The sequence below is a fragment of the Canis aureus genome, chromosome 8 (genome assembly GCF_053574225.1).
Source record: "Canis aureus isolate CA01 chromosome 8, VMU_Caureus_v.1.0, whole genome shotgun sequence".
Taxonomy (NCBI): domain Eukaryota; kingdom Metazoa; phylum Chordata; class Mammalia; order Carnivora; family Canidae; genus Canis; species Canis aureus.
Window position 1 is genome coordinate 12,840,006 of NC_135618.1, and position 27,778 is coordinate 12,867,783.

General features: G+C 36.8%; 2 long non-coding RNA genes across 9 annotated transcripts in view; one reads left to right on the forward strand and one right to left on the reverse strand.

The window, feature by feature from the left end:
- Window positions 1-2,249: 2,249 nt before the first annotated feature.
- Window positions 2,250-27,778, reverse strand: part of LOC144318334 (uncharacterized) — a 161,803-nt gene continuing 136,274 nt past the window's right edge. For 2 of the 8 annotated variants that reach the window (XR_013384202.1, XR_013384203.1), the window contains exon 5: window positions 10,303-11,255. This is a non-coding gene — a long non-coding RNA (uncharacterized LOC144318334). Of the gene's footprint in view, window positions 2,384-2,407; window positions 7,848-10,302; window positions 11,256-27,778 lie in introns of those variants that run through there. The other 6 variants (XR_013384206.1, XR_013384199.1, XR_013384205.1 and 3 more) reach the window with 5 other exon arrangements.
- On the forward strand, window positions 13,885-27,773 carry LOC144318335 (uncharacterized). Its single transcript, XR_013384207.1, has 3 exons — window positions 13,885-13,994; window positions 26,588-26,648; window positions 27,386-27,773. It is a non-coding gene; the product is annotated as an uncharacterized LOC144318335 (long non-coding RNA).

Consider the following 27,778-nt stretch of genomic DNA (forward strand, 5'->3'; position numbering starts at 1 on the left):
TGCCCCTGGTGGTAATGGAAGAGTTTTGTGAGAACCAGCACAGGAAGCAGGAAAATCCAAGTTGCCTTCTGAGTTCCGTCCTTGATTATTTCTGTGTCCTTGAATGAATCATTTTTAATTTTAGTCTCAGTTTCTCCATTCACATAACCAGTATATAATTGTACTATGACTCATGCTGCTTATCTCATGTAAGTGTGATCTGAATGTTTGTGTATTACTTTACAATGGAGAATACCTAATTAATTAAAGTTCCTCTGTGGCTGATAAGGCTTCCCATTAAATATATGATAGGCACGATTGGCTGATAGCTGTCATATGTTGTATCAGTAACCTGGTAATGACAGCAATTAAACGTTATTTGCTTTTGAAGGAGATGTTTCCAAACAAGCCCAGCGAAGATCCTGAGACCACTGGATATGATCTGTTGAAAGATGTTGAGAGAATAAGAGACAATGTCCCTCAGGATACAAGCTCTGACACCACTTTTTTCCATGTCCTTGGTTCTCCAAGTCCTGATAACAGCAGAAATCAGGAGAGCTGAAACCATCTTGTTATCTAAGAGCCTTGCTTCAGCTCTTTGGCTCCATCTGCTGCAGTGCCTCAAGAGTTAACAAGCTGTGAACCCTAGGATTTAGACCAGGGGAAACTGGCTGGTTCCTCATGGGATGAAAATAGCTAAAAACATGTGCTATTGGTAAGATTTGTTGCTGTCGTTGTCATTACGCTTGGTTTTGTTTTGAGTTGTGAGCACAAACGCTCAAAAAAAAAAAAAAAATCTGACTCCATTTCCCCAGCTGTATTGACACCTCAGTGGCTTACAAGCTGCCATTTCACACTTTTGGGTTTGTAGCTGCTGGGCTTAGATAAATGGAGAGCAAACAGTGGGGAGAGACACATCTGGAGCAAAGTCAAGGTGGCAAGAATATCTGTGATATACTTGGGGAAAAAACATACCAGTGAAGAGCAGTAAAGCTGAGAGAAGTTTTTGATTAGAGGACTTTAGGAATCATATTTGAAAAATATTGGAATTCTAATCAACAGAAAGACTGGTTACGTCAATAGGAATATTACCATATTTAATTCTCTCCTACCATTTTGAATTGGGTAAGATCTGAGGTAAGCAACACAGGATTTGAACGTAAAAATACAATTCCTTCATCCTTACCATCTTGTTGCATTGCTCCAGAAGACAATATTCCAAACAAATGACCTTTGTTACATGGGATGCAATACCTATGGTGACTAGGGAGTTGTTCTGTGAGCTAGGATGGATATTTCTAGCTTTTTTTTTAACTCATTTTTTTTAAACTGTCCTCTGCAATGGTATGTTTCTGTGAATTAGGAGCAAAAAATAAAGTATGTATTGCTAAGATACACAGATCATTAAGATCTAGGATCTAAGAATTGATTAGACAAAGTCTAAAGCCATCATTATAACAAAGATACTATGAGTAGTATATACTTTTAAATTCATTTCGTTACACTTCTCTTAAAATACAATTTTGTAGAATATAATGTCACACAGAACCAAATTAGATGGAAGTTTTCCACTGCAGTTTTCAATTCTCTGACTGAAGAAAATTAAATTTATGGACAAACCTGGGTTAAAATTCATCTCCAGGAAAAGTATTTGAGTTCACGTTTCTTGTAATTTGTATTTAAAAATTTATTGTATTTTATAATTATTATTCATGAGCAAGCTTAAGCAACCCACTAATAAAACTAATGGTATGCCACAAGATGCAATTAAAATTGCTTAGGTAATAGGATGACCATTAGAGCTTCCTTTGGAGGGATAACAAGTGCCCAATAGTGAGAGGGCTTGTTGTATATATGAAAAACTTAATTTGGCTAATTAGTGACCTGGATTTGACAGGCAGTTACTTTGGTTATGAGAGTCCTGTGGTTTCTACATTATCCTTTTTAGAAGGAAAATAATGTGGTATGAGGACTATTAAGAGAAGGCTCATTTAGAAAGCCAATATAAGGATATCATTTTTCCTTTGAGAGTGTGTCCTAGCTGAGACTTCTTGTTCCATATGCAGGCTTGAAGCAATAAGCCCTTCCCACCAACCTCTCCCCCCTCTCGCATTTGCTAACCAAAGACTGTCAAGTCAAATGGCAGCAAGTGCTGGCTCTACTGAATCTTGAACCTTAGTACTTCACCTAAGTAGGTAAGAATTAATCAGAGTTCTAAGATTTTGAAGATTTTATTTATTTATTCATGAGATAGAGAGAGAGAGAGAGAGGCAGAGACATAGGCTGACAGAGAAGCAGGCTCTCTGTAGAAGCCCCATGTAGGACTCAATCCCGGACCCTGGGATCACAACCTGAGCCAAAGGCAGACACTCAATGCCTGAGCCATCCAGACGTCCCCAAAGTTCTAAGATTTAAAGAAAAAAAAAAAAGTCAAATTGTGAGAGTCAGAGAAACCTACCCCTCCAGGCAGACTCTCATTTTCCTTGGAATGAAGGTTGCTAAGAGTACGGGGAGGGGAGTTTTAGGAGAGGACCTACAGAATAATGAAAATCAACAATGGAGATGACAACAATGGCCCCAACAACAACAAAACTCATTGAATTTCCCACAAAGTTTCTATGAGACTACTGTACTTGGCTCACACTTTCAAAAGGCCTGGAGTCCGTAAAGATGCTTGTTGCCAAGCGAAGCTTCTTTCTCATTGAATTGACAGCGTGGTAGCAGAACAACTGGAGGTTTTTGTGTCTGCTCATCTGCCCACCAGTTAGGGTAATGCCCGTGGATATACAGGCTTGGGGGAAGAGTCCCAGGTCTCAGAAAGGAGGATAATACTACAATCTGCTAACTGGAAGCTCATCATACTTTGAGACAGAATTATTTCCCTGAGGCAACCTGCTGAATGAACAGAAAGCAAGGGTCCTGTGGGATCATAAAAGCGTAAAATAGTTGTCCAATGACTGTTGTGGTTGTTTTTACACAGTCTTTTCAAACAGGAAGTTTGGAAGCAAGTGACATGTGGCGGCATTTACCTGCTTGCCATCACAATTCAGTAGGTTTTGTAAGTTAGTATCACTGTGTAGGAACATGTGAAGATCCTCTGGGTGGTGGTCATGAAGATGTCCTTGGGGCTCTTAACAAGAAACCCTTGTGAGTCGTGGTTTCCATGTTTTAGAAAAATAATTTATCTTACTAGAACCCACATACTCCAATTGGAATGTATAGTGCAGCAGAGCTACTGCATCAAGCATTAAGTGGATGGCTTTCTCAGAAGCCATCATACAACGAAAAAAAAATATTTTTGAACAGTTATGTTCACAACTCTCCATTTGCATTTAAAAACTAGCTTCTATCAGTCAGCCATAGAGCTGGTTAGGGACCACTGCCTTTGCACTTACCTAGCATATAGAGACAGAAATAAAACCCTTTGAAGTCTACTTGGTTTCCCCCATAGAATTGCACATATTTGGCCACACATTTGACGTGTGAAACACAAGCATTGTACTAAAGAGGAAGAGCTTTTTTTTTTTCTTTTGTACAGAATTTGTTCAAACTTGTCTCTACACATCTGTATGTATTGTAGATGAATGCAGCTTCTTTCATGAAATCCCATAAGGTGTTTCCGCGATGAGCAACACTCATTTAACAAGTGCACTCTGCCGTGCAGGCGGGACCTGCCAGGAGCAACAGCATGCCTGGAACGGAAATGTTGTTTAATGAATATTTATTGATTATGAATATTCATTAAATTAACATCTTTATGGCCGGCCTCAGGCTTTGTAACTTCTGTGGCAGCAAAGTGGTTAAGTAAAGTTTTCAATCCAGTCTTGGAGCTCTTTGAGGCTCGGATAACTATAAAATTTACCAACACTAGGTTTTCTTCTGGAATGGAAAGCAACCCTGAAATACTCTGGTGTGGTCTCCATTGGTATCAAAGTCTTTGGTTTTGGGATCATGGTAAGAAGTGATGGGACCCTTCATCTCAAATGTCTTGGTACAGTCGCCCCCCCCCCCCCGCCCCTTGCAGATTGCTTGAGTGATAAGCTCACTGGGCTTTTTCATTTTCTCAATCTTCCTGCTTCCTCTACTAATCCTGAGTATCATCATGTGTTGCATGGGTTAGTAAACCAGTTTACTTCTCCAGGGCTCTCAGAAGGCAGACTTGCCATCCTCCAACCCGTTCCGGGGAGTGTGATCTTCATAAAGCACCCTATTGATCACATAACACCCTTGCTTGAAATTCATCAAGGATATCCCATTGCCTTTAGCATCAAATCCAAGGTCCTCACATGGAGCTGGACTTTGCTAACCTTTTAGCTTTATTTCTCAGCAAATCTGCTCTGAATTTTCTTCAGCCATCATGCAAATTTACCCAGACTAACTCTTGCCTATAAGCCTTGCAATGTGTTCTACTGGTGGCCTAGAAATCTGCTCACTGTACCCTAACTCTTTAATCTAGTTTACCTTCTACTGATCTTTCAGGTATTCTCTTATGCCTCATTTCTCCTGGAAACCCTTTCTAGATTTCTAAAGGGCATAGATGTCCCTTCTCTGTGCTCTCAGGTCACCCAGGTTTACTTCTATTTTAGGACTCACCACAGTGCACTGAAGTTTCTCCCTTAGTTTCCACCATGGTCTCCTTGTAAGCTAGGACTGCATCTTGTCCACCAGTGAAACTCTGGCTCCCAGACAGGTGTCCCAACTCATCACCTAACAGGTGCTTCCAGTAGGAATATGTTTACTAAAGTGAATTGAATCAACATGCTTGATTCTGCCAGAGGGCTTCTCTGAGGGGCTTGCGGAGCTTATTCTAACCACCCAGGGCTACGCTAGGCTCTTCAGACTAACTCCAGGAAGCACTGATAAGAAACCATGATTTTACATCTGAAGTTAGCTCTGTGGAAAATCTTGCTCAAATTAGGAACACAGCTCTATTCTACAGTATGTAGGACACTGGTTATCAGTAATACCAACAACAACAAAAAAAAAACCCTAAATAAGATTTTAAAAAAGAGAGATGTTTATTAAGAAAATATAGAGGTAGCTCGTGAAAGATACTGGAAGGCATATATTTGCCCATCGTCCGGAAAAAAATTGGAACGCTAAAGTAAAATTAAAACCATAAACTAGAAAGGACTCTGCGTATCTCATATTTGCCTCTTTCTGCACTCCCATTGCAGATTTCTTCCTCTGAAGGCTTTTCCTCTGCTCCTCAGGCCACATGGCAGATGCCTGAGTTTCCATAACCCCATTCAGAACACAAGCCCAGACTGAACTAGAATTACATCTGCTCAATTTCTATGAAAAATAGAATTACTCTTGGGGACAATTATAGACAAGGTTATCAGGGGCTTGTTTCAGAAGGTAGAGGCATCAGTGAAGAGTTTGTGAGTTGAGAAATCAGCTCAAAAGATATAATTTCTGAGAATAATGTTGCCTATTTTGGTAACACAAAACCACCTACCACCTTTAATATTCCAAGACAAGTATTGTGAGCGCAAAGAATTTTTTTTCACATTTGGCTTCACTAGAAAAATTATCTCTCCTAATTCTAATAACATTTCAGTTGTAATCATATAGCTATAGATAATATCCTCAGCTATTCCCACTATAGGTGCTGCACCAACATTATTGAGCCTATGCCAGATCTGATGTTTGGGCCCACACAGTTCCTTTTCTCTCACTAGGATTATGTACGTGTCCATCAGGATCTATCTTACTCATCAGGGAGCCTATAACCCAGTGACTTATTTCCATGAGATGTAACCTCTCTCTTGTCATCATTGTAATCCATGTGTGTTTAGTCCTATATGACTGGATCTGTGGTTGTATTTGCTGTTGTTGCTTTAATCTGGGGTTAATTTATCAAATATTTCATTCCCTCTGCTTTATCCAGGGGTTTTCTAAGTGGAGAATTTTTCTGATTGTAGAAGCAAAATAATGACTCTAAATCTGTTAGTTGCCACACTCCAAACCTACTCTCTGTGCCCAACACACAGAGAGTATAGGACATAATCCTATGTCACAACTTCAACTTCAACTGAAAACCTGTAATCGAAATTTTGGAGGAAAAAAAAAAGAAAGTCATCTTTTTTGATAAGGAAAATTCTATCTTCGGCATCGGTCCCTTTCTGTGATCGAGCTCTGGGTTCACTAAGAACCCCACGGTTGCTGTGCCTACGCAGGGCTCGTCCATCATCTGGAAGGCTACATCTGAGCTGCCCTGAGCTGGATGCTCCACGGCGCTCAGCATCTCCCGTCTCCCTGCACAGGACAGAACAATGCCTTTGTGTGCAGACTTTCTGCTTCAGCTTCACTAGAATCAAACCAGTCCAGTGTTGCTGAAACCCAACTGCAAACGTAAGAACTGTCTTGCAAACCGCGTCGGAGACATCAATCTTTTCTGTTCATGTCAAGAATACTTCTGCCTCCGGCTCCCTTGGGCAAGTCTGACCCCATTTGCAGTCGTTTCTGGTTTCCCTGTGGAGATGGGCCTCACTGTTTAATGGTTAACAAATGCTCCACACACAGGGGTCCAACTACAACATTTTCTCTAATCAGGATGATGTCATAGTCTGCTCCCAAAGCTGCATTCGCACTGAAGGATGGTCTGCTTCCTCATGGATCAGGGTTCTGAGCATCTGAGAATATAAGGCTTCAGGTACTAAAGGATTTTCATGAGAAAAGGAAAATAGACACGCCTTAGTCAGTCTAAGGGGTAGAGTTAAGACAAGTGAGTAAAAGTTATTAGAAGGCCAATTTAAACTCAACATAAGGGAAAAACTGAATAATAAAGTGGATATATCTAACGGTAGAAGGGCCTGGGTTCCTTTTCACTGTGATTGAGCAGGAAGATAGATGAACAACACAGGGGGAGGGGAAGAAGGGATTACCAAACTGGTTACCAAATTGGGCCAGATCACTTGTAAGGTTCCTTGCAGTTTTAGGAGTTTAATGATTTTATCTTAAGACTTCTCTTTTTTCCTCTCTCCTTCCCTTCCTCCCTTCCTTCACTCTCTACCTCCCTCCTTTCCTTTCCTTTTTTTCCCCTCTTCCTTTCTTGTTTTTAAATGAAAATAGTTTGAAATTAAATTATACTCCAATTAACATCATTGCTTTCAAGGTCAACAGAGAAAGTAAAGATTCAATGTCTTTTTCTTTCTTTTTCTGCCCTTTCCTTTCTCAGGAAGTCAAAATAAGCTTATCAAGTGAATGATCCTATTCTGAGAATATTTCATTTTCAAGATTTTTACTTAGTTCCAATACGTAGAGCCAGTAGAAGAAAGCACATCAGTCTTTGAACTCCAGGGCTGTCAAACATCTCTCACAACACCAGTGCTGAGGTTTTGAGCCAGTCTTCACCAGCTCATCACAGTTGAAAGTGTGAGCAGGTACCTTTAAGATCTTTCATGGTCTAGGAAGCACTTGCCCGCAAGTGTAGCTGTGCTTCTCCTCATAGAAATTCAGATTAGTAAATGATCTTTTAAGCTTTCTATTACAGAGCTAGTACAAAACCTGCTTACTGAAGAGCTACTCTTTTAGAAGTTGGCTTTCCACCAAATTGGTGGAAATTCAGAAAAATACTCTGATTTCTGCCTTTTTTTGCCAAAGTGTTTTGCTTTTCATGGTTCAGCCTCCATTCTCTGTTTAGACCCCTTCACTTTGATTAGAATATTCATTGTGACTTTCCTAGGATGACTTGCTAGTCACCCAGCATTCAGAAGTTGATCCTTTTGTGCCGCGGCATCTGAGTAACTTCTCAGAGAGGGATCTGTGATCGTGGGGTAATAGTTTATTGGTAGGAGAGCAGGGTAGTGGTGATGAAGCAGTGTCAAATGAAGATCCTTTGGTATTTATCTTTGTGTTTTTCCCTGAAAAAGAGTAAATACATTTTGTTTGCCAAACACACTATGTTGATCTGTAGAACCAAAACAACCTTGAAGAAACAGCCCCGTTGTACTGCATTTTGCCAAATGGGAATGTGTAAAGCTGAGCTCTGGCCATCTATTATTGTTTATATTTCACTACTTCCAGCCCTCACCCAACACACATCCAACAACCATGTTACCAATGGTTTAAAGATCTTCTTATTAGATTAACAATTGCTTTCTAGGTACTGCACTGTATCAATCTTCTCTGGAACAAACAAACAAACCCACAGCTTGTGATTTATATCTGCAAATTTTGATGTAATCTCTCTCTCTCTGTTGGAAGTCTCATGGGCATCTTCTCCTAAATGTGTTGAAAACCGAACTTATGACCTCCTCAAGTCTGCCACTTTTCTGGACTTCTTTATCCTAATAAATGACACTTCCTATGCCTTTTATGTACTTTAAAATTATCCTTAAGCCTTTTATATTTTAAAAAAATTATACAATATATAACTACTTATGTCTTTTATGTATTTTAAAATCATATTTTAATGTAATTTGCAAGTATATTTATATTTATGTGATTATTTTTAAATTCTAGTCTAGGATATAAGTTCTATAAAAGCAAAGAGCCTAGAATACAGTAGGCTGTCAATGAAAGTTTGCTGAATAAAGTATAAACAGGAAGCCATTCCATGATTTAGTAACTATTTACTAATTAACCATCATTGCCTATGGCTTCTCCATTTTTTGAACTTTTCAAACTTTGTAATTTAACAAAAACACACTAATCTCTGATAAATTCTTAATGAGCACAAAAACACATTCCAAAATGTTACAACAATGTTTCACATATATATATATATTAGTAGGTTGGGAAGTTGCAACAATTTCCACTTGCTGTGTCCAAATAGAATAGGCAATAATCTTGAGGGTTATGTGGTAGTTCTTTGACTTACCAATTTTTTCTATTCCAGTTATATACTAAATGGTAGGGAAAATAACTAGGAAAATCTGGAGGTTTCATTACACTCGTTTAAGACAAATGCAAACAAAATGCAGTTGTCTTTTGACTTTGAAAACTTGCTATTTTAAATAAGAGCCTGTGTCTGATAAACTCTGAAAATATGGAGAATTTTCTTTCCTCTGATGAGGATGAGATAGTATAGCTCAAACTGTCTGCTGATCGATCAGGCCAAGTTATTGTTTTTTAATTTTTTAAAAGACTTTTGTATTTATTTGAGAGAGGGGATGGAGGAGAGACAGAGGGAGAGGGAGAGACTATTTCAAGCAGCATTCAGAAGTTGATCCTTTTGTGCTAAGGCATCTGAGTAAATTGCACAGAGCCCGGAGCTGGACCCACAACCCCACAACCCCACAACCCTAAGATCTAGACCTGAACTGAAACCAGGAGTTGGATGCCCAACAGAGTACACCACCCAGGCATCTCAGATCAGGTCAATTTAGTGTATTCATCAGAGCAGAGTTCATCTCACTGTATGTATGCAATGGCAGGCAGATGACATAGGTTTATGTTTTTATGTCAACAGCTCTACTATTTCCTGATCCTTTTTTTATCTTTGTGTCCCATTAAACTGGCAGCACCATTGGACCTCAGTCATACTCTTTACCACCCTGGGTCTCACAAGTAAGAGATTAGTTACCGTCTGTGCCACAGAGGACCACACAGGGTTACCTTTCAACAAGGGATGACAAGGAATCTGTTCATCTCTTTGAGTTTGTCTGTTCCTAGTCTCAGAAGATCTGTCCTTTATTTGCACGCGTGCATGTGCACATTTCAGCTCTATTGCTTGTACTTGTCAATGTTGGCCTGGTTACAGGACATGACTTTGAGAATCAATAGGGTTATTTACTTCTCTAAGTAAAAGAGAACACAGAAGTCAAACTGGAAGAATGTATTCCCCTTCCCCATTCGCCAGATCTTGTTTTGACTACCTCAGCATGGCTATGGGATCCAAGGGATTTGGGTTTTGTCCATTTAGCCTCATCCTGAGCCTCTTTTCCCTTCTCACCAGAGGCTAACTCTGTCAGCCTTTTACTGCTATCATGTTTTACTCCTGCCCTCACAATACCCTTGCAACTGCCATTTCCTCTCTCTTCCTCCATCTTCACCTGCCAGCTCCCACTGATATCTTAAATATTTCTTCTTCAGGGAAGCTTTCTGTGTTTGCCCACGATATGCTGGTTGCCTCATTACAAACTCTCACAAGCTCTCCTCAATTAACAGGCTCATCCAGGGTTATTCTAGTCAAGCCAGGTAGCACAGTCAGCCCCTAGGAGCTGTATTTACCCCCACTCTGGTGATTCGCTGACTTCTGGCTTCAACTCAAATCGAAAACGTAAGGACAACACAACTGCCTGCTGTCTGACCATATGAACCTGATTAAAGAAACTGCACCAGATCAGCCAGGTAAAGATAATAACAGAATTAATAATAGTAACTAATGTTTATTGAGTATTTACTGTGTGATTTATTATACTAAATTGTTTGGATCCTCACATAGACTTTCTGTGGTAATAGCAACATGAGTCACATGAGCCCCATTTCAGATGAGAGGAAACTGAGACCCTGGAGTTAAGTAACTATTACAGAGTCACAGGGCGAAGAAGTAGCAGAGCCTTGACTTACACCTAGAGTATATTCCTCTTGAATTAGATCATGCTGGTACATTGCCTCCCAATCTGTGGAATATTAGCCACCCCCATCTGTTTGCACACTGGTAACAGAACTGCTAGATTTTTCTCCAAGGAGCAGTTTGTAGCAGGCCTTAGGCCAAACTTGCCATTTCTGGTAAACCCTTGCCCCTCACCTTGGTTCTGCATACTTTACTGCTGAGACCTCCTAGGATATGACTTAGGCAAGATCTGTCCTTTTTTGGCTAGGAAGGAAGGATTTGGCACTGAAAGGAAAAAGGTTTGGGGATGAGAGGGGTGAGTGTCCTGGGAGAGAGAATAAAGAGAAAGAGAACAGGAGCCAAGGAAAGGAAGAGTGATTATCTTCTCATCTGAGAAGGATGGGCATAAAAGTAAATTTGAAAATTAGTAATTTTTCATATGTTTCTTTGAATATTTTCAGTGTTTAGGAGAAAAAAGAAGCAAAGAGTTTTATTTATCTATGTTTAGAGAGTGCCTTGATGGGTATGGTAGAAAGACAGAGAGTAAATTGAAGACAGTAGTAAAAAAAATTGAAATTAGTGACCTAGGGGACATTAGCTAGAGAGGGATGTAAAGGCAGGGTCTGGTAGATAATGGAATCATGAGGAAAATCAAGTAATAAAGATGTATTCTCTTCTGAAGTTTGTGCTTGAGTAAGAGGCTATTTCTTGTCTTTAGGTCATCAATTTCTTGGGTAGAAGAATTACTGTCCTCCAAAGCAAAAATCATAAGCTGTGGAAAAGAAAACAAATAGTCTTTGTATTGTACTTCTGTTCATTCACTGTTTTTTCATTAATTTGTATATATATATATATGAAAATCCATTATATAAAAATGACAAAAACATGCAGATAAAATTTAAAATGTTAACATCATACATAGAAAGAATGTAATACTTGGAATATTTTCACTCTTTTTTATGTATATGAATACATATGAAATGTATAGTATGTTTCTATGAAGATTTCTTAAACTGAACTGTGTACTTTATAATTTTTCAATGCCAAATAATCCTCATAAACAAGATACTTAATGACTGCGCAGTACGTGTTCCATAGTTTCTTAAAATAGTTTCCTAAATTAAATTATTGTAAATAATTATACATTATCATAATTATAAATTGTTTGCAATTTTCACTATTATAAACAACTGTTTTTGCATATATGAATTTCTGTCTCTGTTGGCTATTATTCTCTCAGAACAGATTTTTAGAAATGGAATTACTAATTCCAAGGATAGAACTCTTTCAAGACTGTCTATATTGCTAAATTGCTTTCAGAAAAGCTGTATTAATTCTTCTCATATCATTTATAAGAGTTTTCACATCACTAAACTCCCACCATCAATCAATTTTATCATTATAATCTTTATACTGAGTAAAAAGGGTACCCTCTTTGTTTCAATATACACAAATTCGACTATTATAGAGGATAAACCTATTTTCATGTTTATTGATCATTCCTAATTCTTCCATGACTTGTCCATGTACTAGTCCAGAGTTTTTATAAACATGTTTGGACTTTTCTTATTGATCTGCAAAAGGTTCCTTATATTAAAGGTATACATTCATATTTGTTGCAAATATATTTTCTCTCTAGCCATTTGTTTCTAATTTTATGTATTTTTTGGTCTTTTCAAAAAATTTAAACGTTTTGGAGAATCCCAGTCACTGATTTCATTTTTGTTCTTGTTTTGTTTCTGTGCTTACAATCTCAGTTGAAAACTCTCATACTTTTTAATTTTATATTTTCATTTTTTATGTCAATTAGTTACACTAAATCAATTTTCATGTAATTGAACTAAAATGATGCCAATATGATATAAAATAATACTAATATAGTAACAAAAAATTAATATCCTCTCTTCCATTCTCTTCCCATCCCCTAGGCTCAAGAGGAACTATTTTGAACTCTGTTTTTCAAGTGATTACCCCTATGTCTCTAAATATGTGGTTGCTGTTCTTTATTGATTTGCTAATTTTAGATACTATTTATTAACTATCTAATGATAGATGAATATTTATCATTTGAAAAAAGCCTTACCTCACATTTCCTCATCTTTCTAATATAATTATATTGCTATTTTTAGTTAAATCAATAAAGAGTATTCACATTATGATGATGTGGGTGTTGTTCTATGCCAAGGCAAATTGTGCATATGTTTGCATTTCCTTTGCTTCGTATTTTTTTCCAGGAATTTCTAATCACTTTTTATTTATTCATGCTATGTCTTTCTTATATTCTCAGCTATTTTTTTCCAATAGGACCATAATACCTTTTTTCCCTCAAATCACTACCTTATAGATCCATGTGTCCAACTTTTCCAACTCAGGATGGTTGCTTCTAGGCTTTATGCTAAGCTGTCACTTTGAGCTTCCTTTACTCTCCTAGATGAGTTGTCTTCCCCCTTCAACCCCATATCTCTGTCACTCTCCATCTTGTTATCACTTGTTCTCTATTAGTGCTATAATTAATTACCACAAATTAGAAGCTTGAAATAACACTATTTATTATCTTATAGTCCTGGAGTTTAGAATTCCAAAATAGGTCAGCAGGACTGCATTCTTTCTGGAAATTCTAAGGGAGAGTCTCCCCTTGCCCTTTCCAATTCTTAGTGGCCATTTGCATTCCATGGCTCAAGGTCCTTTTCTCTATCTTCAAAATCAGCAGCATAACCCTTTGAAATCTTTCCTTTTTCCTGTGTCTCTCCCACAAGCTTGTAATTACATTGGGCCTACCTGTATAATCTATTTCAAGATCCTTGACCTAATCTTGTAAGCAAAATCCCTTTTGCCAGGCCATATAAAGTAACATATTTGAGGCTCCTGGGAATGAGGCATGGGCATCTTTGGAGATCAGGGGAAAGACGTGTAGTTGTTCTACCATAGTTGTGTTTTATGTTTCTTTTCATTTCTTTCTTGAATATCTTTAAAAAACTCTGTAAGCAAATAAATGCTCATAGATCATAAATTTTCTGATTGTGCAGATTTGAAAATGTCTATAAACTACATTGCTTGTACTAAGATGTAATACAGTTCAAAGTACTGACTTCAACTTACACTTTATTTGTCTTGAATTGTGACTCTACTACTTATTAGTTCTGTGCCTTTGAGCAAGTTCATAAACCTTTGTTTCCTTAGTTTCTTCATCTGCAAAGTGGGTATATTAAGAGCATCTATTCGTAAGATTGTTAAAGATTAAATAAATCATTCACATAGTTCCTGCCACTTAGTAAATGCAGGCTCTTAGTATATTCACACTTGATTACTAGGTTGCTTAGGCTTAGAATTTCAGGCTGAACATTGTCAGAATTTAGAATTCAGGCCTTCATAATCTTTTAGGATCTACTACTGCTGTTGAGAAGGCCATGGCATTTTGATTCATAATCACATTATTGACATGTTCTGTCATATGAAAGCTTTAGACTCTTGCCTTTATATTTAGTGTTCTGAAAATTCAAAACACCCAATTGTAAGTGGATCATTTTTCATTATTTTAGGACATTTTTCAATGTAAATTTTGGGTTTCTTATCAGTGTTCAGAAATACTTTTCCTCTTCTTTCTCTGTTCTGTTCACTTTCTAGATTCTTTGATGTTGGTCCTTCTGTATCAATTCTTTATGTCTATTATCTTTTCTGTCACATTTTTCAGCACTAATAGTCTAAGATTTAAAAAAATATTGATAATTTTTTTCATAGAATGTTTTACTATTAGTATCTACTTATTATTCTACAATGGTTCTTTTTAGGTTGAATTTGGAATGTTTTTAGTTTGGGTCCATCTAAAGAAATAGATGCCAGGGCAGGAAAAGACATGCAAGAGATTCATTGGTAAAACACTGGTGAGGAAAAAAGTGGGGGGAGGGGGGCACATGACATAGGGATATCTTCAGACCATGAGGTAGATCTGTACTGTTTGACAGAGAAGGGGAAGGAAAGAGGGCTGGGGAAATAGTCTCAGATGGCCATTCAGTTCTAAGAAAATTTGACCCTGACAATGGGGAGTTCTGGAGCAAAAAGATCCATCTTAAAGGGGTCCTGTATCTCACAGGATTGGGCTTGCGTTGGAAGCCCCACTATGCTCATGCATTAGGTTGAAGCATGAATAGTGTGGCCTTAGTGCAAACAAAATGGTGAGAACCACAAGGGCAGCAGCTAAGATCAATCAAGTCTGCTTCCTACAGCAGGATATCTGAACAGTCTTTTAGTTATCACCATTGTTATTCCCATGTGTCTTACAGATCACTAGGATGGGGAGTGTGCCTTCTATAACTCATGTGAGCCTTAATTTTTGAGGAGAAATAGAAAATAGAGGTTAGTAGGCTGAACTGGAGCCTCCACTATTCAGGCAGCCTCAGGGTCACAACTGGAGCTCATTCTCTTCCTCTCCCAATATCCATCCAAATTATCTTCACTCTCTCATCTATCACCTCACGAGGTGTTGGTGGCTTACCTCATGGTATGACCCAAACCTTCATTTCTATGGGATCTGAGCCCTAGGTTGCTGTTTTAGTTTATTCTGCTTTAACAAAGCACCATCACCTGAATGCCTTACACAACACATGTTTATTTCTAGCAGTTCTAGAGGTCAGAAGTCAGGGGTCAGGATGTCCGTATGGTTGCATTCTGGTGAGATCCCTCTTCCAAGCTGTGGACAGTGGACTTCTTGTATTTTCACATGGTGGAAAGAAAACTAGCTCTCAGGTCCCTTCTGATAAGGACATCAATCTCATTTATGAGAGATCCACCTTCATGACCCGATTAGCTCCCAAAGATCCATCTCCAAATACCAGCATATTAGGGATTAGATTTTTTACATGAATTTTTGGGGAGCATAAACATTCAGTTCATAACATGTGACAGTCATACCCGTTAGGCTGGGATGGCTGCTCATGTTCGTCACACAGTATTTTTTTTTTTTAAAGATTTTATTTATTTACTCATGAGAGAGACAGAGAGGCAGAGACATAGGCAGAGGGATAAGCAGGCTCCCCACAGGGAGCCCGACGTGGGACTCGATCCCCAGACTGGGATCATGCCCTGAGCCAAAGGCAGGTGCTCAACCACTGAGCCACCCAGGCGTCCCCGTCACACAGTATTTCAAGAGAGTACTATGCCTATTGCGTAGATGGAGCCCAACTTTTGTGTGCTGATCAGAGTCCGTTATTCCTATCACAATAGTGACACCTTCCAGCTGTTAGTCTTTGGATATATAGAAGTCCAAAGTGTCTTGGCTGCAGTCATTACTAATAGTCAATGAGACTCCCTGACTTTCACCTTCCTTTGCAACTAATATTTCTAATTTCTGTTTGCCTTGGTTATGAAAAAGAAATTGGCTTAGGACTCTATAGTCTCGACTGAAGTTTCCTCTGGCTTGTTTCTTGTTCAGTCCTGCTGTATTTGCTTTCCACATTACAGAAATTTGATGAAATTTCTTGAGTCTTATTGGTCATCCCCACTCCAACACTGCCCCTGATTCTTCTGGTCACTTTGATTTAAATGATTTTATTTCTTTACTATCATTTCAAAAGGATCGTTGGTGGGAAGGAAATAATATCTGTGGTCAATATGCCATCTTGAAATAGAAGTTTTCATCATCAAATCTACAAATAAGTTTTAAAATGTATTTACCTTTTGTTATGGTCTACACAGTCTCTCTAGCTTTGTCATTTAAATGTCCCTTTTAGTCCCTTTTAGTAATAATTTAAGGAAGAATTTTTTTAATAATCTTTTTTCAAAATTCTCAAAGTTATTGTAGTGTGTGTGTACGTATGCAGGGTGTGTATGCTTGTGAGCTCTATACTTTAAAAAATTGTTTCTTTTATTGCACTGTTATTTCAAAAATGTGACCTGAGAGGGGCACCTGGGAGGCTCAGTCACTTAAGTGTCTGCCTTCAGCTCAGGTCATGATCCTGGGGTCCTGGTATCAAGCCCCTGTGTCAGGCTGCCTGCTCAGTGGGGAGTCTGCTTCTCCTCTTCTCTCTGCCCCTCCCCCTGCAGTTCTCTCTCTCTCTCTCTGTCTCGCAAATAAATAAGTAAAACCTTTAAAAAAAAAATTGACCTGAGAATTTACTCTCTCTCTCTCTCTTTTTTTTTTTTTTTTGTTACTTGATGATGAATTTCTGTGGCACAGTATAGAGAATTTCAGCTTCTAAGTAGAATAATATCAAGTATTTTTCCAATTTTGAAAATTGTTATAACTAGACTCCCTAACAGTTTGTGAGAATTCTTGTTTCAGCATCTGCCAGTCCCCACTGATTATTATAACTTAAATAAAACTCAAACAAGCCAAAAATATTTAAAGATTAAAGTAAAATAAAATTTTACCATGTTTGCATGTTCACCACGTTTATCACCATATTTATAGATAAAGCAATATCATCTCATTTAAACTGTTTTTTTCTCATTCAGACTTGTTGGTTGTGTGTGTGTGTGTGTGTATGTGTGTATGTGTCTGTGGTGTTTGTCTATTTTTAAATTTAATTCTAAGTGGCTTTTGTTTTCCTTTAAGGATATAACTTTTTACCTGAATTATTGTTATAATTATTTTATAGTTTGACTTTCTGCTTTTAATTTACATGTTGGTGTTTTTGATAATCAGGCATTTTAAACATATATACCATCAAGTTGATCTGATTTTATAATTTAAAATATTTTCCTTATTCTGGTAAAAAAATAGAAATACAGTTAGGAAACTTTTCTTCCTTCCTTTCTTCCTTGATTCCTTCCATTCACCATCTTTGGAACATTCAGTAAAGTAATTGTACTTCATACTATCAAAGACCACTCTCCTCTATATAATATATGAGTTTTGGTGGAATGTATTTGCAAAAATAAAGCGTGTTAAAAATGCTAGACTATCCCCAAAGGCATAGTGATGATTGTATAACCTACATCTATGAAAAGGAGTCTTTAATGACTGCCTTTCATAGATGCTTAACCTTACTAGTTACATGTATGATGGTGCAGAGGTTCAACATGATAAACATGGTATTCCAGGGAGGCTGTATGCTAGTAAGAGAAAGCCATGCCATTGCTATTGGTGTCATCATCTGATTCCTTTTTCAAATGTAAATGATAAAACACACTACATCACAGAACAACACAACAAGACTATTCCAAAACTAGTCAGAAATCTCTCCATTATTCCCTCACTTAATAAGTATTTATTGAAAAAAATAATAAGTATTTATCGTACTTTTACAATATGGCCAGTATGGCCAGTACTCTATGTTAGTGTTGAAAAATGAATAAGTATTTCTTGCTTTTTAAAAGTCTAACATCTGGCCAGAGCAGCCACTGTATATGAAGATAAATCATAACATATAATTATTGTTAGAATAACTATAACAGGAGAGTTGTTTATACAAGTTGTTTATACAACTTGTTATGAGAAAACAAAGGAAGAAGTAACTAAATCAGTTAAAGGGGTTAGAATGAGTTTCTTTTTTTTATTTTTAAAGATTTTATTTATTTATTCATGAGAGACACACAAGAGAGGCAGAGACATAGGCAGAGGAAGAAGCAGGCTCTCTGTGGGGAGCCCAAATTGGGACTGTATCCTGGGAGCCAGGATCATGCCCTGAGCTGAACCACTGAGCCATCCAGTGTCCCTAGAGTGTGTTTCAGAGAGAAGATAATGTATCAAATGGATCTCAAAAAAATGAGTCATGAAAGTAAATCTTTTCATTGACCACTGACAGACCTACATGTGGATTTTGGAATGAACAATTTTTTACAAAGAGTGAAGGCAAAAGCCACTCTGTGAGCAGATTATTCAGTTCCTTGATGAGGAAATGGGAGGTAGAAAAAGTGGCAATCAACTACCTTTCAAGAATTGTGTTTGTGCTGCACAGGGCAAGATGGGCAATAACCATGTGACATGTCTCTAAATTTCACTCATATTCATGAACCAAGTCTGGATTATTTGTTGTTCTTTGCACAGCCACATTCCCAGTAGAATTGGTACCAGAGTAAAAGTTTTGTTAAGCTAATCTCTATGGTTTGGATAAGAAGTAGCCTCCTTTCTTCTGTATGAGCAGGAATATACTTTGCTATTTTTCTGAAAATCATGGAATACGTTGAGGACTTATAACATTCAGCTTCAAACTCAGTGTATGTTACCTGAACTCTACTATGTGTCAAAAGCTTTCCTGGATTCTTCCTCACGTATTTTATATTAACCAACACAGAATCATGGGTTTTCATCGAAAATTCACGCTTTTCAGCCAAACAACAACAACAACAACAACAACAACAATAACACTTCTTAAACATGGAAATTTCCTTTAGTTGCATACAAACTACTCGGATATATATAGTATTTTAGTATATTTGGTATACATTACAGCAATTTGACCTCCAGTCATTTTGTTCTGAAGCTGATGTGCAAGCATTTTGTTGGCAGATGGCTGAACTTTGCAGGTCCTTTTGAAAAATTGGTTTGCATTGCAAAGTTAAGACTATGGGGAATCGCGCGCGCACACACACACACACACACACACACACACACACACACCCTTCAAACCAAAAATCATTTAGCTTCAAAATAAATACTAGGAATTTCAACTGCTGACTTTCAGAGAAGATACTATGTCTTCCTTCAATACCTGCTTGTGAGGACTTTCTCAAAAGTTATGTAGGATTCGCTTGTTGGACAAGTGCAGCTGAGATAAAACAAGGAAACAGCAAGTGGAAAGTATTCAGTAGCTCCTCAAAGCTGAAATCACTTTATATCAATTTTAAATTAAATGTAAAAAAAAGAAAGAAAGAAAATGGTGCAATATATTTTCCTCTGCTTCATTTCTTTTACATTGCCTTCTCCTGGGCATTTTGCTATGTAGAAGGGTAATGTGTTTATACATTTTGGAACTAAGCAGTCATAAAACTGTATAGGCACAGCTTGGAACCACCATCCACAAATTAGAAAGCTCCCCTAGACTTGCCCATTTATAAACATTTTATGAACAAAGAGAAAAAACAAAAATAAACAAAACCCAGGGAAAGTGGTTTAGGTTTTCTTCTCCCCCCACCTTTCCCCCATATAACTCCTAAATAGTTTATTTGATAATTATACATCACAAAAGTGTGATACAAAGTAATTTATATATGAATTTTTATCACATAAGAGAAAATCTTAAAACTTGTCTTCAGCAGTGTCAGCTGGAATCCAATAGACCCTATACACTGTTGAAATAAAACCCGAAATGCACTCTATTTTTTATACTAAAAGGCAAAGACTTATTGAAAGAAGTATCAGTAAACATGTTTTTGTTTTGTTTCTAAAACATTTTTACTGTTGTGAACTAAAGACTTCAGAAGTCATTAGTGGTCAGAAGTAAAATTATCTTTTCCCAAATCTCTCTGATACTAGTCTGCACTTTCTAAACAATCTTCTTGCTATTTGACCCATATGATTTAAGAAAATATGCTGAGCATTAGTAGCTTTGACAAAGACTCTAACGCTCTGTTTCTGATGTACTCCCAGATTAAGATGGCAAGTCATTTGCATCAAAACTGTAAAATAAACAAAGTTTAAGGCATTGCGTGTTGGAAGTGTAACTCCTTCAACAAAGGAATAAATAACTTATTTACTTGCAACAGCAGTAATTTCCTTGAGATTGCTGCCTCATCATCACTGTAGGTACTGAAATGATATTAAATACAACAGTATTAACTGCTGCTTTTATTTTAGATCAGATGGAACCTCCCTCCCCTCAAAAAAGAAAACCTGAAATAAATAAATGAGTAAGAAAGATAAGTACATATTGAAGTACTGTTATTTCAGGTTATGTTGAATAGGTTTAAAGACTCAATATTCTACTAGTACACATGCTTCAAATAAGAGATATTCCATGTTTTGTAGCTTGCCAAATTTTGTCATCTAGCCCATCTATCAACAAATGACAAGTTGAATTATGGTAAGAGGAGGGAATGGTTGTGAACGCTGGTCAAAAAATAGATGGTGATAAACAAGATCGATTTTAATACACTACTCTATTGACGATCTAAACATGTTCCAAAATTAAACTATGTGTTCAGCATATTGTAGCTACTTAATAAATATCTGCTCGGTGAATGGATAAACTTTATTCATTGCAGAAAATGCCAAAATGCTCCCCAAGGAAACGAAAGTACTGTCTGTTATGCTTCTGACCTCAAGTTTCATTTCATAGGGAATTGAACATGCTTTTAACAGAAACTGAATGTTCTATAGAAGTTTGGGGTGTAGGTAGATTGATAACCACTTTTGATGCTCAGCAGGGAACTCATAAATAGTTAAGCATATGCAAATTACTTGAGAGTAGTTGGTCTTCATTTGTGGTTTTAGGTCAGACTAATGATTTTCTCTTTCAAACAGAACCAAATGGATGTGTCAAAAGAGGTAAAATTCTTAATGGGAGTGGACATAAATAGTTTCTAACCTGCTGCTAAGGTTACAAATGTCACTGGTAGTTGTCATTATAATAGAGCAGAGGGTCCTTCATTATTTCAAATGCATTTCCATATCCACAGGTAGTCAGATAAGTGACCATTACCACATGTACCAAAAGGACAAACAGATGGTGTTCAGATCATTCATTTTTTTGTGTGTCTTATAGGATTCAAGCATTTTGGAAGTCATTCAGAGTCATGTGTTTTATATCAACTTATGTAGAAACATTTACATATATTGAACCCTTGCCCTTCTACTCCTGGCTTTGTTTCCTCCATCTCCTCTTTCCCATATCCCAAGTGGGCAAGTGTGAAAGTGAAGTATAGACTTCCCCAGGGTGTTTGGGAAATCTTCCATTAGGTTCTAAGTGAGCATTTTCTATTAATCTTCCAGCCTCCCAGAAACCTCCAGGCATCATCAGTAGCCCAATCCAGATTGTACTAAGAGCCTTTCCCCCTACCTGAGTTTTCACAGTCAACAGTTCTGCCACAGAAGTGAGGGTAATGACCCCATTGACAGCACACAACAGATCATCCTGGCATAGCTGATTCAGACCTTCTCGAAAGTTATCCTCCAACAGAGTTTCAAACAGATTGTACCCACAATCCAAACAGGCAATGGATATGGCCAAAGAAGCAGAATTGGCTGGACAGAACCCATTTTAGGGTTGTTTTGTTGTGCCTGGTCATATAGATAAAGCCAGTGGGTGTCATTCTACATGATCTCCTCCACATCTCTTGCAATTACCTCACCGCAGCCCACCATAGAGCAGGTTGTGAGCTTATCTGGCCCAGCCAAACCCAGCTAATACAACCTGTGGTTTGGAGGCTTTTCAGATGTTGCTGAGAATTGTGAGTTTGACAGCTAGGCATAATAGTTTTGGGAGAACGGTATGTCAGATTTTTTTTTTTTTTTTTTTTTTTTTAGGAATGATAGTGTTTTTACCTGCAACTCTCTCCCACTCAACCCTCAAAGCACACACCTAAATAGAATTGCTCAGAGTGCCCTGAATTGACCTATTAAGTAGAGCAACATCATATATGTTTTTCTGCTTCAAATAATGTCTCATTTTTTTTGTAACCACGTTCCCTATCTCAATTTATGACCTACTCCATTCCCCTTAATTTGGATTTTCTGGTTAGACTGCTTGATTAAAAATATAGCGGTTTCACATCAGTGAGTTCAGTTACCCCCTATTAAGTTCAAGTTTCAAAAGTCAGACATATCAAGGCCCTCTCCTGCTTGGTCTTCTTACCTAATTGAGAAAGGCCTTTTAGGATCAGGTTTAAAGATAAACCAGTTCATTTCATATTTAGGTCGTAGAGAAATTAGGCTCCATGAATCACATGTTCAACAAACACTGAGCTAATCAGAGCTAAGTGTAGAACCTAGTTTTCTATCTCCACATTCTTTCCAATATATGACAAAATTTAGCAAAAAGAACAAAGAAGTCTATACAGAAGTTTACTTAAATCAGTAATATGCATTTCAGTAATCTGGGATGTTTGAACTAATGCACCATATGAAAAGCATTAAAGAAGCCCACAGCTATGAGTAAATCAGAGCATGTGAAATCTCCTTATTCAGTTTTTGTTGCCACAGGATTTTGTTTTAAGTTTTCAGAACTTTTTGTCATAATTAATATATTTTGATGTTGCTTCTCGGCTTATGCGGAAGTATAATACTGGGGCATTTGAAAGGAGTACCCTAAAGCTTGGCGGAATCATCAGTGCATTTCTGGCTCCAAACCTTCCTGGTCAGAAAGTCTGTATTTAGGCATTACCAAGTTACTGAGCCTTAGAAATGTACTTTGCAATTCAGAGATCTTCGACACACATTTCTTCAGGTCCTGACTAAAAGCTTCCTTCGGTGGTGTGATATGGATAGCAACTTTCCTTACACAAATTTCTCATGTGAATAGTTCTGTAGTCTTGCTTCAGAGGAACGGTACTAGGTTTTACATGATGCATGTATTTTACCCCCGTTTGTTTAAAGTATTGTATTTTTATGGATCACAAGCAACTTTGAACCAATGGTAAATAGTTTGATATCTCTCCTATCATCAACTTGCATACTTTTCTACTTTCCCATTTTCTTTAAAAGAACTCAGTAGGAGAAAAATGGCATGGAACACCATGAACCTGTTCAGTTAAACTAGATAATTATTTTTCTTGTCCTGCCCATATCTTCCCTTCTAACCAGATGCAGTCCTAAAATACGAATTAGAGCTTTCAGTTTTGGAGAAGAGGATGCTGAGTCACATATTCACCAGGATTGGGAGTGAGGATGTTAACACTAGACCTTAATGCACCTGCGGGAATAATTTGGATGGGGATTGACCTGTCATTTGGGTTAAAGATGGGCACCTAGTCCATATAGTTGCACTGATTCCTCATCCATCCATTCATTCATTCAACAATATTTATTAAGCACTTTCTATGGGCTGGTCATACTGTGAATTGCTAGAATTAAATAGTATAACAAGAGAGACATTATTTTAAGTTACACACATCTTTTCTCCATCTTTTCTTATTTGATTATCAACTCATAACCCATGATTATCACTCAAGTTCTATCTATGGCTTCTTCATCAGTCTCAGTTCTTGCCCACTATTCTAACTTTCCTCTATTTTTCTTTATTTTTTTTTTTTAAATTTTTTATTTATTTATGATAGGCACACAGTGAGAGAGAGAGAGAGGCAGAGACACAGGCAGAGAGAGAAGCAGGCTCCATGCACCGGGAGCCTGACGTGGGATTCGATCCCGGGTCTCCAGGATCGCGCCCTGGGCCAAAGGCAGGCGCCAAACCGCTGCGCCACCCAGGGATCCCCTCTATTTTTCTTTAGAACACTACTTTTTATCCAAGAGAAACAAACACAAAATAATCAAAATAAAAATAAAAACTAATTACAATCCTCAAATCTCAAATTGAACCATTTATTGTTTCAAAGAAGTCAGTGCTCTTTTTTCTCAGTCTTATGATTTCCTAAAATACCACTGCATGCATTGCACATTAGAAGAAATATGGCCAGCTAGTCTCAGTTTTCATTCCACACAATGGTAATCAATACAGTGCCTGACATCATGTCATAAAGTCACTGACACCAACAAAATTTAACTTCTTTTAAGAAATACATTTTCATAAGTATCAAATGAGTTAAAAGCTATTTAACATTATGCAACTGGATTTTATCACATCTAACCAATGTGATAAAACATTGAAATAGTAAAAAGTAAATAGCATTATTGATTTAAAAGCAGATTTCAAAAGATCATTATTTAAGCATAATATAAATGCTTGCCTAAAAAATTTTATTAGTCAAATGACAAGCTGAATGAAAAGTTAAGTCATTGAAGTAGTCCAATATTTGGTTAATATAAAAATCTGATATTGTATACAATTTTGATAAATTAAAAAAGTGATAGTTTTCTTATATACTACTAATAGAAACAGACTAATGATAATAGGAAAATATAATAAGAAAAAATGTTATTGCAGCATAAAAGAAAACTGTATCAAATAACTCCATAAAACTTAGGACTATAAAGAAACATTTATATAAATGTAAAATAACACAATCATTATATGTTTTTTTGGTGAGGAGATTCAATATTATAAAAATTTTTATTTGCCATAAATCAATCTATAAATTTAACTTGGTGAAAAGCTATGTGGTACTATATGGCACAACTATAAACATTTTAAGTGTCATTTAGAAGAACACATTTACATGAATACCCAGAAATCTCGACAATAATATGTGTCACTGGTATTAAAAAATACTCTAGAGCAAGAGAACTGAAAGCAGTTCATATTTGTGCATGAAGAAGGAAAGCAATTATGGTCTCCTCCTATGCTGGTCCAGGCTGAATTACCTTTTATTGGTTGGTTTATCCATTTATACTAAAATTATATGAACTTATATTTTTCTTCAGCAATTCCCTTCTACAACTTTACCCAACAGAAAACCAAATGAGTCATCAAAGGGCATTAATTACAGCAGTGTCAGCAACAGTGAAAACATTAGAAATAATCTAAATACTCATCAATAAGAAACTGGCTAAATAAGTTTATACCTTCATACAAGATAATGCAGTAAAGCCATACTAAAAGATGTACTCTTTATTTCTCATACTGAAAGATGACTACAAAATGAATGACTTTTAGTGAAGCCAATTGAAGCCAAAACATTGCACCTGAATCCTTGAATTCTTGATCTACCAAATCTTGAGAATAAGAAATAAAGATATTGTTTTAAGCCACTAATATCTGCAGTGGTTTACTACACAGCAATAGAAACCCAAAATAGCCACTAAGATAGAATTAGAACAACTTGCCTATGAGACATAAAGAATGGAATGAGGAGATTAGCCTGACTACTGTGGAGAGAAGTAAAATTAGGAGATATATATATATATATATATATATATATATATAGTGTAGGGCAAAGCTTCAGGATCTTGAAAACTAGGCAAAAGACACTCTTGTGTTTCAAAGAACAGAAAGATAATTGTTGTATAATGAAATCTCAACATTACAGTTTTAGAGAAAGAAAGAGGGAATTATATTCCCCTATCTAGCTGTCTCTATTACAGACCCTTTCTTCCTGGAAAAAGGAAAAAGAATTTAAATGGAAGGGTTAATCTCAGCAACGACAGTAAAAACTTCTGTGTTGCATCTGCAGGAGAATCTGAGAGCTCTCATAGCAAGCAGTTGGACTGATGACCTTTAGGAGTCCTTCCAATTCTTTGATTCTCTAGCAAGAAGAGTTTTATTTTTCTAAATTGTTTCTCAGATGGCTTGGCCAGAGCCCTCAACATGCTGCTAACTCTGTGGATGCTTTTCATTTGTCAATTGCCCTCCAATGAGACATCTGCAACTAGGCACCATATTCCTGATATGTGTGGCCTGCATAGGGGGGAGGGCACTGTAACTCAGATCATCCTAGTTATTTCACATGCCTGTTTTCCCAGAATGTCTACATATTGAAGGGCAATATCAACAAAATATTTAAATATTAATTGAATAGCTAAATGTTGATAATAATAGGAAACACAGAGTCTAAGAAATAAGACATGCTAGACATATTAGAAAAACCATCTTATTAGCCTGTAGATAATTTTATTCTTTTGTTGTAGCATCCAGATAGCATTCTCTCTAGAATCTTTATTCTTTCATTCATAGCAGACTTTTTCACTTCTTCCTCTTTCAGAGAAAAGCAATTTAACATACAGCCCCTAAATTTTCCCTCAGTCTATCTGGATGTGTGCTTGACTCAGAGTCAGGGTCTCTTCTAGCTCTCTCTTTGACCTTAAATTTTATCTAGATTTGGCCCCATTATGTGTCCTAAGCCTTGCTCCACCGTCACTCTCTGGCTTCCTCAGTTTTGCCCTTATATTGACATTTTACACTGGATTAACAAGCACGTTCTCTAATCCACTCCAGAACGCATTTTGCCAGATTTCCATGCTTTTATCTTCATTCTTCCTTAACTGAAATCTGTCCCTTGGTTTAAAAGTATTCATTGTAGACCTGACTAAGCAATTTTTCAAGACACCAGATATCTGTTATCTGTGTCTAGAAACCTATGCTTAAAATATATTTTAAAAAACCACTTCTTTTCTTATAGACTAAAAAAGGAAAAACAAAACCACACCTGGAATTGTGTCAATGTTGCAGATAGCATTTGGGTAAGTGGATTGTAGAATGGATTACAGAGTTCTTTTGCAGAATTCTTTCCAAATAGGACAGAAGTTAAGTAAGCTTCCTATCTTGGGGGGAGGGGAGGGAGAGAGATTTTTAAGAATTCTATTTTTATAGCATTGTATTTTAAAAAGGCTGTTATTATTTATTTAGTATCTGACCAGTTATTTAAAAGTACTGCTATAACCACCTAAAAGATAAAGGCAGAAAAAAGGGAAATGACAGTAAGACCCCACTCCAATTACAGGATAAGTTAATGAAAAAGTAAGAGATTAGTTTCTATCTAAGGTCCCTCAAATCAAACAGCACAAGCTTGCCAGCATCAAGCCACATTTCAGGAGGAGAGAGGCAGCCTCTCACTATTCTTGTGATGCAAGCTTCATAAAAAAATATGAACTTTCAGCCCTCTTTTTAATATTCCTATGCTATAGAACTCATCATAGCTGATTTGTGACTGATTCAATATTATCAAAATGAATTTGAAAATCTAATATAACCATTATTATCACTATTAAAATGTTTTATATTTATTTGCATAAAGAATGCTATCACTCTATAAAATCACTTAACGTGCTCTTTCTTTCCCTAGTAGGAATTATATTGTCATTATAAAAATAATGACATGGGTGAACATTTGAGACAGGCTTTAAACAAATGTATAATTTAAATAAATTAATTAAAATTTTGAATAAATGAAGGGCTACCCATCTCTTTATTTTTCTAGCACAAATAATGCATGAAGATTCAGGACCAGAAGATAAAATTGTGAGGGAAACTGGGAAGAGATAAATAATATGTATTACAGAGGATAATTTACTGAAAAATGGATAAAGAAAAGAAATGATATGGTCCTTGAGAAGTTGTGAACAAAAGGAAGCACAACCTTTGGATATATATGGTGGAAAATTTAGAATCACTGTATTGAAGAAGTTTCAAATACTGTTTCTACAAATGTCATCCTCGAAGTAAATAGTTTGCTAAACCTCAACAGAATCCAATATTCAACATAAAGTAAGTATCAACTGGGCAGTAGATTACATGTGAACATGTAAAAGTTATTAACATGCTGAATACTAAAATATTGAAAATAAACTACTGTAAGAAAGAGAAATTCCTT